General features: G+C 45.2%; 1 long non-coding RNA gene across 1 annotated transcript; it reads left to right on the top strand.

The window, feature by feature from the left end:
• The first annotated feature begins 3,698 nt into the window (after positions 1-3,698).
• On the top strand, positions 3,699-9,703 carry LOC146595028 (uncharacterized). The gene is made up of 3 exons (XR_014896031.1): positions 3,699-3,820; positions 7,030-7,096; positions 9,545-9,703. It is a non-coding gene; the product is annotated as an uncharacterized LOC146595028 (long non-coding RNA).
• Positions 9,704-12,669: the final 2,966 nt, after the last annotated feature.

Here is a 12,669-nt window from a genome sequence, read left to right as displayed (position 1 = left end):
GAGCATAACAAAGAGGAGGGAGAGGGATGTGACTCCTGCAGAATGTGAAAGGTACCGCAGAGAGGAGACACCATTTGATGCTCATGCCCAAAGTGGACWGACTGGGCAGTGAGTAGTGGCCTTAAATTACAAAAAGAAACATTGAGAATGAACATAAGGAACGGCTCTCTCACTAAAATAAACAGAATRCACAGTCTTTTTGGGCTGTTGTTAGAGGTTTTTAAGAAAACATTGGACAATAGCTCCTAAGAAAGATGTAGCCATCTCTAATTTTGCTTTGAGTCGAGGATGGGTAACAACAACGTCTTTACAATAYTCCCAATGGTAGTTTCTATTATTTGCAAGACCAAAGGAGGCATGAAATTATATGAAAAAGGACATGATCTATTTGTATTGAGATGGTGCACAGTCATGGACTGACATTGTACTATGCACCGTACGGACAGAGACACTTTAGTAGAAGTGGCTCAGGTGGTGGTGTACAGCTTCATAASAGTATGGACTGGTATAATAAGTGGTAAAATAAGATTATTATTATAATATCATTACAGTGATATTGCTGATGGGAGTAACGCAACTCTCTGGTGGGAACATTAACCAGCAGTGCCYGAGCATTGGCTGTGCCAGAGAGCGTAGGCTGCTGAGATCGGGAGGAGGCCTCCTATGCTAGTGTCAGGGTTGTAACGCTGGCTGAGGACAAGCTTTTGGTAGGAAGATGGAGACCATAGAAATTTTCTCATCTGCAAAGTCATCTAACAATCTCAAACATTTCAGGGTGGCAGGCTAGCACAGCAGGGTGCATTTTCCTTTCCAGACACGAGTGAACTAAAACTGTCTTTAACAGTCACAGAAAAAAAAAATGCATGGAATGAAGTAGCCTTGTGCTGGTCGATGCTCTTCTGAGGAGCAGCTTCTTTATCAGCTAATGATAATTTCATAAAGCTAAAACATTAAATTGGAATTTTTGGGGACACCAATAGTTYTAAAAAGAGCCTCAACAAAATTCTGAAAGCAGTTTAGTTTTGATGAGGCCAAAAATCTCTAGTCTATAGGGAAAAAAGTGCTTAAAGTCAACTCTGGCTGATATTGTGCACAGCTCAGGACATAGCTCTGAAAATGTGTCCACAGATGGGACAATAGCTAGAACAAAAGGTTTGATGGAAAAAATCCGTGGTCGAACACATCTTTATTCCTTCTCTCGATTCTCCAGCACGGTCACTGTCTCTCAGGAAGGAAGGTAAGAGCAATAAGCCAGCAATAGCTGCTGTGCTTTGAATTGACTTGTCCTGTGAAACCAAAAATTAACTTTTCCCCTCTCCAAAGGGCTTTATCGTAGCAGAGCTGTGCTTTGTTTAGCAGAGATGGAGCTGTAGAAAAGCCAGTTGAGGCTGGGCTGGTCCGTGCTGGTGGTGGGCGCTGGGGGATCCCACTGCAGCGGGGCACTGGGCACGTCCCAGCACATCATGGTGGTCCGTGCCCCAGCGCGGAGGAGGTCCTTGCAGAGAGCTTCCTGGTCCCGGGKTGTCTCTCACCGACAGAGAAGAAACTTGTGTGAGGTCTCTGCTCCCTTCTTATATAATCCATGACTTCAGATAAAATTAATGCCAAGTACCCAAAAAAGGGATTGTGTGTGTGTCCTCTCGCAGTCTGTTCCCGTAATCTGAACACCGCATACGACTGTGACAGTTTTGCCAGTAAAAGAGAAGTTTTTCCTTTGCCTTGAGATCCAGATTTAAAATTAGCTCTGTCTCAGCAGAGCCATCGGCAGATCCCTGCCAGCCTCAGTGCTGCAGCGTTAGAGGTTCAGGGTCAGAAACGATCCCAGCAGCCCAGTTTAAACAGTAACCAGAAAAGTTTGTTCAGGGAGGGCTCCCTGGCCGTTAACAACGGGAGCCTCCATTAGCTCCTATATCGAGAAAACGTTATAAAAATACTTCCCAGAGTAAATATTAGTGAGTCACAGATACTAAATATTAATAATTCATACATTGGGAACGTAAATATTAGGAGGATCTGTAAGGCAGGTCTTTTTTATGCGCAGTAATACAGAATTGAGTATGTGTTCTTCTCTTCTCTCTCGCTCTTTTTTTTTTTTAACTCATCTTGCGTGTGCCAACCTTTCACGTCCGAAATGCAGGCTTGGAGCTGGGCCGGCGTCTCCGGTTGGCAAAGCCGGTCGGCGTGCCCGAGGACGCTGCAGCACGGCGATGCCTGCCGGCGCGGAGCGGGGCATCTGGCCGGCATCCGAGCACCGGGCAGCAGCGGGGCACCCGTGGGGAACGGGCTTGCAGACTGCTCYGTAGATAGATGAGATTTTTCATTGCCAAACTGACCTTTGTTGGGGGGGAGGGAAATTGTGCAAAGTTTATGCAAACAGCCTCTTCCCACAAAATGCTTCTATCACAGTAAGAGACTGCAAAACGGAATGAGGGCTGGCCCTTGGTTTTCTGTCGAGGCAGTTTTAAGTGAAAAGTGGGTTTGTTGGTCAAGCTGCCCCCCCAAAAAAATATTTTCAGAGTTTTTCAAATCAAAAGTGTGGTTGTTTCAGTCATTTCTTTTCATGTTTGAAAATGGACTTCTTAAAAATATGTTGGCATTGAAAAGCCTTAATGGAAAATTTTAAGTGATTAAAAAAAAAAAATCCCATAGTGTATAATTGGCATTTGTTGGCTTATGGTAGAGACTGAGGTTTAGTCTGGGCAAAAAGAGGGATAGTTTTTCAGCTGAAATTGAAAAGGAGTGTCAATTAAAAAAAAAACAAAACAAAACAGTGATCYGAGGCACAGCTACTGATCAGGGAGGCTTTTCCCATAGCACAGGGGTGGGAGGAAGAGGTGAACAGGACGAAAGGAGGGCTGAAGAGCAGGGGACCATAAAGACAGCCGAGACTGGAATCTAAGACCTCATTTTTTTTGGTCAAATTGAGGACAATTTTGCCCAGGCATGGAGCRAAAGCCTGTCCCCAAAAGCCAGAGGGGTCAGTGGAAGCCCAGATGTGGGGCTGTCCCAATGCTTGGACCTGCCACAAGCACATTTTCTTTTTCCTCCCCCAAAAAGGATCTTATTCTGCTGGTTATAGAAGGCTCAGTCTTGTCACCAGTGGGTAATTTGCCTTTGCCCCCGTGCTGGCGTTGCAGCCGGCCGAGCGCTGCAGCAGCAGACAGGCAGGCAGCTGGAGGCTGCCGCCACTTAGGTGGTCCTAAATGACTTCTCATTTCTCGTTACTCAGCTCTCTTCCTCCTTTGAGCCAAACCCTAGCGTTTGTAAGGGCTCTGTGTGCATGCGAAAGCTTTTTAGCTCCGAGCGATTGATTCATTAATTAGCACGYGGGGCTGGAAAGCGTGCAGCGTCCGATTGCAGCGCTCTGGTCCCGTCCATCAGAGCAGGTGGAGGCCCCTTTCTGGGAACAAGGAATAGATGTTCCTCTTCGAGTTTTTCTTTTTGACCCTGGATCCTTTCCAGCGTGAAGAGAAAAGGTGCACTGTGAGTCCTAGGGTAAATACTCCTTGCCGACAGAGCCGAGAGCGGTATTGGCAAGGAGATGCTAGCAAGCATGCGTTCAGACAGTTTTCTCTTTCCTCTCAGTGTCTACGTGTCTCCAGGATGTAGAGATCAGTCTGTGTTCTCCAAACTYGCTCCAGCCAGCTCCTACTGAGGGCTCTCACAGGCTCGTTCCTGATGCTGAAATGGTCTAAAAATGATGAGRGCAGCTTTCACACTTTCCCTGAAAGTGCATGGGGGAGAAGTCACCATCAGCTCTGTTTCTCATCAGRAAAACCATCTGCTGTGAGACACCAGACTACAATATTCTCCATTTCAGGTAAATACGTTCTAATTTCTCACTGGGAAAGGGTAGCCATGGTAGTCTGGCTTTTTCCTAAGATGACATTTAGACTCCTTGAAATTATCTGGGTGTCTTTCCAGCTCAGTGGATGGGTGGACAATGAGGTCATTTTTTACCTCTTCATATTGATGTCTTCCAACTGGGCCTTCCTCAAAGAAAATGAAGTGGAACAACTCATTCAGCTGATCGAATGTCACAAAGGCACATGCAGCGGCAGCAGTCAGTACTTTAGCCTTCCACATCAACTTYGGGTCTGCTCTTGTGGGCAGAGACCACTTCCCTCTGTGTGTCTTCTGCCAGCAAAAAGGTCACCTCATCAACTGCTACGGGCAGCAATAACCATCCCCAAGCACTGCTTAGTCACTCAGATGTGAAAAAACATAATGTGTAGTAAATAGCTGCTGCAGGACAAAACCCAGAATACTTGGATGCTATCAGTGAAGCAGGACATCTATTAAAATGCAGGAAGCTCTTAAGTTAAAAGTTAAGGTCTCTTCTTGTAGCAACRAGTGGTTTGAAAAATCGCCACGGAAGGGCAAGCCCAGACACAAATCCATTACGTAACTGCTGTTACGTCGGTGACGGACACTACCAGCCTCCTGCTTGGTCACTGACGAGCAGATGGCCCCATGACCGTCTCGTTTGTAGACCCAGTGTAAATGTCCAGCCGTGTTAAGGCACACACTCATGCCTGCACAGTGCTGGTGAGGTTTTTTGGGTTGTGCTAGCTGCCTCGTGCTGGTGGGAGCACAGCTCCTAAATTTCCATCTTAGGAGTAGGTACAGGAGTCAGGCCCATGTCTGCAGGAGTACAAAACAGYGAAATCTTGCTTCTGCTCCTGCTCCCACTGGCACCTCCTACCAGCCCTTGGGGCACTGCAATTTTGGCAGACAGGAATTTCTCATCAAAGCCCCACCGAGCAAAGCTGATGACTACTTTGTGCTGAGAKCTCCTGTCCCTTCTCATTACCAGCTTGCCCAGGCTTTTGTAATCTCCACCTTTAATTAAAAGCAGACAGAAAAGCCRCACTCCTCCTTTTCTCACTTGTTAAGACTACTTTCCTGTCTGTATTACAGGCTATAGCTCTCTGCCTCTCTCTGAAGGGAAGAAACTAAAATCAACCCAAATCTGTCGCTGCATTTTTGCATTGAGATCTCTGCTCTGAGAGTGCTAAGTCATGTTAATGGTCAGGGAAGTTTATTCTAGGAAAGCAGGGTAGCAAGACTATTAGAAGAGGAAGTGAAAATGAATCATGGATTCCTTTTTAATGAGGTTACAGAGTGTACTGAAAATTACTGCAGATTTCCACAGCTGTTTTGATTGGGACAGGAACCCAGCACTGGAAAGGYTGCAAAGACGCGTATCCCATTTCCAAAAGAAAGCTGCAGCTTTCTGTCAGGATCTTGTTTATGGGACCACATCTGAGCCAAGGCCCGGGCCCATCATTGCATCTCCGCTCTACGTTTGCCTGTTCGGCATTTGCGCACAAACCCCCAGTTCTGATCACGTTGGTTTCCACGGGGAAATGTAAGCACAAATCCAGGTTTTCTGCTCAAAACATACCACCCCTCACCAAGTCCCCCAGTCCTACACTTAGAGGGCACCATGATCCACATTAAAGGCTTTACAACTGCCAGATCTTGATTTTTTGCTTTGCCAGGAGAATGCAGACTTCCTTGAGTACTGACAGCAGCAGCACCCCAGTGAGGATTTATTGTCCACCTCAGCATTTAATCATGATGTGCAAGCAAAATCGGCAAAAATTAGGTTGGATTTCCTGGGAAGCTAAGAAAATGTCAGCTCCTGGATGCCAGCCAGGCAAAGTGGCTTTCCCTGAGCAGCACTGGGCTAATGAAAGCGATGCCAGTCGGAGCCCCTTGTTTCCCTTGCAATGGCTGGAGCTGTAAATGTGCTGAGGGTGAATACAGGGGAGCACGGCCTGGCTCTGAGGCTGCTCTGACTCTGACAATGCCAAAAAAGGGGTCCTTGCTCCACCGTGGAGGACAAGGCGTGGGGAAATTGGTTTTTGCTCTGGAAGGTGTCTGAGCAGCTGACGAGCCTCAGCAGAAAAGGGCTGGCTCTGTAGAAATTATTCCTTTTGAAAGTTCTCATCATTCTTGCCCTCTGGTTTTCAGAAGTAGACKCTTGGAAGTCTCAAAGCAGTGTATTCAAGCTTTTTTTTCTTCTTATTCTGTGATATGGCTGCACACCCTCAGATGAGAAGCTAATTGTTGGCTGCCAGAAGCAAGCTGTCAAAGTGGTATCTACTGGCTTCTCTCCTGAGGCTTCGTTGCAGCTGAGATTTGGCTTCTTCTGTTCACAGAGAGGGATTCTGGGTCCTGGCCCAAGCTGGTGAGGGGAGAAGGTGCTTCTGGCCGGGCTGAGTRCAGGCAGAGTCATTCTGGGGAAATGCAGCAGGATGGTGGCTGGTGGATTTCAGTGGGAACAGTCCTGACTTTTAACTGAACCAGCTTTACCCACCCCCAGCACAGCCTGCGAGTTGCTCGGAAACTTCTGCAGGGACTTTATCTCTACCTGTTCCTTGCTTCCTGCCTCATGTGTGTGTAGTTTGAAAAACATAATTAAAAAAAAACACTATCAAATTAGTTCTATGCCACCCCATCACCCCAGATGCTCAGTGAGGTAATCCTCCAAGCTTCACTGAAACTCCAACTTTTTTGTGGGTATTATTCAATCTCTTTGGTAAATGGCTGATGCTTGCACTTTAACAGCATTGCACAGGGCAGCACAGTGCCTCGGTACCTTAACCTGTTTTATAGCAGGAACAAGCGTTAGGGGGCTGGAAAGACACTTGCTTCTCCAAATCCAGAGTCAAGGCATTGTGGGAGATGGCCCGCGATGCACAGCAAAAGTGAGGATGATATTTTCAGGTACGTCTTAACTGCAGGCAACAGGATCTGAGTATAAGTCTGATTGCTGGTAAAATCCCATGGGGTGTTTAGTCTTCTCTCCCACACCAGCTGGGGCAACTATTCACCAACTTGTCATTGTAGCAGGGGGATGAAGGGTTGTGCTCTTGGTGCGTGTGTATCGATAACGATACAAGGGAGAACAAAATGAGTGTTTAAGAATAAGGACGGTTTTGATGAAGTGTATATGAGAAAAGAAAGATACTGAGTCACRACAGACTGTGACATAATTATTGCTGTTCTTGATGCTTTCAGTAGCAGAYGTGGAGGTCTTCACGGTGTGCCACGGAAAATGAGCCAGGAATGTGAAACCAGCCTCCAGGTACTGCTGTCAGTGGGAGCTCCTCTTGTTCTGGGTCAGTGAGATATGGGTTGTGGGCTGGTGGCCAGTTATTTCCTCCAAGAAGCAGGAAGGGCGGATGTGAAGTATCTTTATAATAATGTTGAAGAAGTCACTACATTTCTTTGTAGGCCACTTTGAATTATTTATTTTTTTTTCTGCATTTATCTCATCAAAATAAAAGCAAGACTCTGAACATCCATAAGGAAGTCTTTAATATGAGCTCTTTGAGCCAAAGAGATTAGTGACATGCCATGAGACAAAAAAGTCGTCCACACTTTGAATCTTTCTGGATATTTCTTCATCATGCTTTTACTCCTGCTGGGTCTCTATACACGGCCTGACTCACAGCTTTGGGAAGGAGAGAAATAGATGTTGCCTGCTTAGCAAGCCAACTGTTAGAAACTACACCCAAAACACCACACTGAATATTCAAGTTTGCTGTGTGGATGATTTCCAGCTAAAACTTCCCATTGGGGAAGAATAGCTTCCATGTTGTATATTTTATCTCATTTTTAGACTTTCCTTTACACTTATCTTTTCTTTGACACAATGTCTATTTTGATTAATCTGAGATTTATTTTTGAAACGTAAGATGAGATTTCCTGGTACGTTTCCAAAAGTACGTTAACTCAGGACACACTTTCAACACACAGCAGGTAAACATAGCTTAGTGATCTCCTCAGTGTGTGATCTACTGTGATCTACCAGCCCTGAGAGACCAGCTGGGTTTTGTCAAGAGACAGCAAAGCAAGAAGGAGCCTCTGTGCACAGGGCTAAGGGAGATGAACAAGCCAGAGAGCTTTGGTTCTTGCTCTAGCAGTGATTATCTCGTTGTTGGTCATTTTCTGACAAAAGTTTTTTTGATGGAAAAGTTGAACATCTGACATTACTCCTTAAGTAAGGAATTGCCTGTTTCCTTGGAAAATTTTAGCTCTTCCATGGAAAGATGAGAGCATAAATATTGAAGAGACTTATATTTCACTCGAAACACTTTTTCAGTGCTCTGGGAAGCTGGTGGGCTGTTGCTCTGTGATGATATTTTGTGATGATGGAAACCTCCTCCAAACAGTCATGAGATGCCCTGGTGCATCACTGTGACGTCTGACATGGTAAGGTGTAGGGATGCACAGCAGCTACTCTTCAGGCTTGACCACTGAGGTTTGGGGGTCGTGGCAGAGAGGTCTTGCACTATGCACTAAAAAAAAAATTACATTGAAGTACTTCTGATTGTGACAGAAGCATGGCATTATTAGGCACAGTTTCTAATGAATCTTTTGATATGCTTTGATGTCTTGGAGAATCTATAACTTGTCCAAGTTACTGGTGAAATAAACTCTGCAATCCTAGCTCAATATTTTGGCCACATGAATGAGCTTGCCATTTTAAAGTGAAATTTTATCTCAAAAACTTGGGAAAAAAAATCTATTTTGGGTTTGTAGCACTTGAACACTTGACTCAGACTGTAATCCTGCCCTTAAGTTATCCACATGACTGAAACTGTAGTTAACTTATCCAGGGTTCGAATGGGACACTCGATTTTGAAGCACAGTAAAGCATCATGGGCATATGGTATAAACTGGCACAACCTCACTGCACTTCACGGACCTACTTCAGATTTTGGCTACAGGTTTTCACAACCTAAAAAACATACACAGTGGCTGTTAGCAGGGTGAGATGCATAATGTTGTGCACACTGAACCCAAACTTCAACGGCAGTTGGAATAAAAGCAATCTCATCCCTATCCAACGCCCAGCACATGACGTGGCGGGGCTCGTGCCATGAGTTACGCTATTTGTTTTGCTGTTTCGGTTGGAAGGGCTGCATGGATGCAGGCAGAGCTGCCCTGTGACGGGGAATTGCACGGGCCTCRAAACAGAAATAAACTTCACATGGCATCTCTGCTCATCCCCTGCTTGCTCCTCTGAGGTACACGGTGTTTTGAGAGACCAGCGTCAGCAAACGCGTCTTTCTTTGCTTGCTATAATGTTATTTCTAAACATTTGCTTTAGTTCTATTACAAAGAACGGAAATGTGATAAAATGGTTGGATGAAGTACAGGGTAGGTTCAGCTGTTCTACAGATGTTAAATGATGGAAATCCATTTGATCCTGGCTCTTCTTAAAACAAATAAGCTGCTGATTTTCTTAAGCATGTCACAACCTCTGCACCCCACCAGAAAGAACAAAAACCCTCCCCATGCTCCCACTGCTGGAAACTCATCTGCAAGATACGGGTTTTAGGCTTTGCATAGGAATATCTGTTTTTCACAGATGGCCTCAGGGCTGGAGAGAAGCTACAGCAAACACATACGCTGCAGTTACTAATCTGTTTTCTAGCACTGAATTTCTATGAAGAGTTTGTCAAAAGAAGTTCAAGGATTTCCTGTGTGTCTATTAGCTGAAACAGAGTCTTCTCTTGGCCTTCAGGTGTCTTCACTTTTCCTGATGTGCCCAACTGGAATTACAGAGAGATGTCCTGAGAGGGTCTTTTCAGCTTTTCTGATGGAAAACTCATACTGGTCTCATATCTCCTAATTCCTGTACGTATAGAGCTAAGATATACATTACCGCCATGCTGTTCTCCTTTGCCCTTTTTACTTACTTTAAAGCTTCATGGAATACATGGTATTTTCTGTTCTGTTCTGCTCTCTATATGGTGATATACTGGAAGACTTTAAATAGCAAAACTGCGATGAGGATATGTTTCAGATTATTTTGTTTATAGGAATACTCTTGACTGGTAAATAGCTGCACCCTTCATAAGTGTTTTCAATTTTCCATTTGAAATATGGAACAACAAATGCTTTCAACAAGCAGCTCCTCTTTTTCAAGCATTTTTCTCATTTTCAGATACCCAAATAGTTTGAAAATCAAAATCTTTTCCAGAAAACATGAAAGTTTGGGCACACTGTTTTCATTACTTCATTTTTTTTAAATAAGCCATGGAAAGTTCAAGCTGTGACTACAAGGACATGAATTCTCAAGATGCTCAATGCTTCTTGGTGAGTGGAGCATCTTACAGYGTGGGAACCCAGGTAAGATCCATAAAAAGATACAACAACTTCATAAAGCTGAATCCTCCACTTGCACATGAGACCTTGCCTGGTTCCATTCTTGTTAAATGCAGGCAAAAACACCTGATGTAACAAGCCAATAGCTTGAAGTGCATAGGGAAGATGATACCTTCAGATACCTGCAGTGGCCTTGAATGAGATATTCTTCTGATGATCGTTTTTCAGAGCTTGAAGACAAGATATTTCCATGGCCCTGCTATGATGCTTCCAGTATCACAAAGAGATCATGAAAAAGCCCTATTTGCCAGCTTGTGACTTCTTCCAGGGAGAATTTCTGAGTGTATTGATATTGAGTCCATTTTCCCAAGCAGGGAAAGAGGTAGAGTTCTCCTTCACTTTACTATGCGAGTTTTTGAAAAATTAGTTCTGAAAGAGGGGGAGATCAGACCCAGCCTATTCCAGGTTAGCTTTACAGCCAGGWGATTTCCTTGCGGAAGGCTTTTTGGTGTTGCCACAGGCTGGGTGTTTTCTCCCAGATGGTGTGTGCTGCACTCTACTACATTGTGCTACACTTCCAGAGAGTAGTCGATGTACTACTAGGCTAGTAGTAGTAGTACCTAGTATCCAGAGAGTGCTATTTCAACCCTCATTTAAGGACATCTTGACAGTGGCTGGCTTTGCAGATGTAATGTTGGGTTTGGCCCAGCTGATTCCTAAGCCAACAGCTTGCTGCTGATCTTGACTTGTTGGTTGATTGCACAAAACTGTTTACAGATTAAGCCTGAATGAACCCTTCGACTGAGGTCGTAGTAAATGGGATTCTAAGGTTAAAGCACTTTATGGCAAAACAGACTCTTAGGAGCTAGTCATATTAAAAATAATGATTTGATTAGAGAATGAGAAACAGAACTGGGAAGGCAGGAACCTGACTTCAGTGGTAAAAAGTGCACGGTTGCTTTTTTTTTTTTTTTTTCTTGGAAACTGATGTGCAAAGGTACAATTATACAGCACGGCCAATATTTCAGCGGGCCAATGCAAACAATTAGTGCTTTTCCTTGGGCATCTACACAGAGATTTGCTTTGCTTTAGCTTTCAGGCCAAGCTCTCTCTGTAGCATGCAGCACGGAGGGGCTGCAGCCTGTGGGTTGGTGCTGGAAGCCTCTGTGCCTGCTGCAGCTGGGGAAATCGTGGCGGAGGCGATGTGCCTTGCTGAGTGGCAGCTTTGCTTGGCTGCAGCGGCTTTGATGCATTCAGGCAGCTGGGYAAGCATTTTGGAGCACAGCTCCAATTGCATTGGTTAGTGAAACCAGGTCCCGTCAATCTGCTGAATCATGACTTTCCTTCCCCCAAGTCAAAATAAGCTCTTGAACAACGCTAATCATGAAGAGTCACATTTAAGGCTATCAGCAAGCAGAGTTGAATTTGGAAGAGAGCAGTGTGGGCAGTTACATAGGGACGCTCCTTCGGAGTTGGGTCAAACTGGCTGATGGGCAAAAGGCTGAAAGGGAGGTTGAGAGGCAGCCACACACCCACAAAGCTGTGCACCTAAGTTTTATTGCCCTCAGAATATCTGATTTGTCAGTTCCTTAAAAAACAGACTAAACTTGCAGCAGCAGATCATTTCCAAGGTCTAAACATCTGTGTTAGAGAGGAGAAGCTTTTTCCMAACTCCTTAGGATTGGATACACCGAGCGGTGTTTGCATTCATGTTATTCTTTTGTCTTATCTTCCTGAAGGCAGAAGTCTGTCGTGGCAGAAGGGCTTATGTCTTAGGATCTTTCATGGACGATGTGGAGAGAATGGCTCCATGCGGACGGTGGTTCTGTGCCTGATGGGAGCGTCCTCATCCTCATGGGGCTCCCGAGAGCAGTGCCGAGGGAAAAGGCAGTCTAACCTGTGCTCGGTCTGCGCTGGGGATTTGCTGTGAGCATCACCAGTTGGTCCTTGGCAAGGGTTGAGTTTAGAAGCATATGATCCCATTCCAGACATGCTCAAAAACCGGGGCATTTTCATTGCCAAAAAAAAAAAAAAAAAGGTATGTTTTTTGGCTGTGCAGAGATTACTCCTGTGCTCCCCTGTATAGGAAAGAGATGAGAGGGGTGCTAGTCTGGTCAGGGTGCACATGGGGATGCATGAAGGGTGACATCTCAGGAGCCCTAACACCCTCCCCTCTGCTGGCTCCATGTCCTTTCAGAGCAGCACCCTGCTTTGCCGTTTGTCCATCCAACCTCTTGTCATTGGGATGTGAGTGTAGAGAGACAGTGACTACAGTGAGAGGCTGTACGAGCAACTACCAGGCAGGATTCAGTGATACATGGCCAGTTATGGTTATCCCATTTAACTACAACAGGGCTTGTACGGGGCTTCTGTCAGCTCCACTGCAGGTGGGGGAGATGGTGCCTTCTTCTGCCACCCAGAGCCTTCGAGACTGCACAACCAAGGCAAGAGCATAGGCCAAAGAAAGTGTCTTTGAGGGCTATGTTTGCAAATGCAGTGTGCTGTGGTGGGATGGATGAGTCTATTCTTGTTTGCACTTTG

Source organism: Rhea americana, unplaced genomic scaffold, assembly GCF_003343005.1.
Source record: "Rhea americana isolate MKP2758 unplaced genomic scaffold, rheAme1 scaffold_24, whole genome shotgun sequence".
In the NCBI taxonomy this organism is placed as follows: domain Eukaryota; kingdom Metazoa; phylum Chordata; class Aves; order Rheiformes; family Rheidae; genus Rhea; species Rhea americana.
The sequence above is the reverse complement of the archived record's forward strand: the minus strand, read 5'-3'. Positions and strand labels throughout refer to the sequence as shown.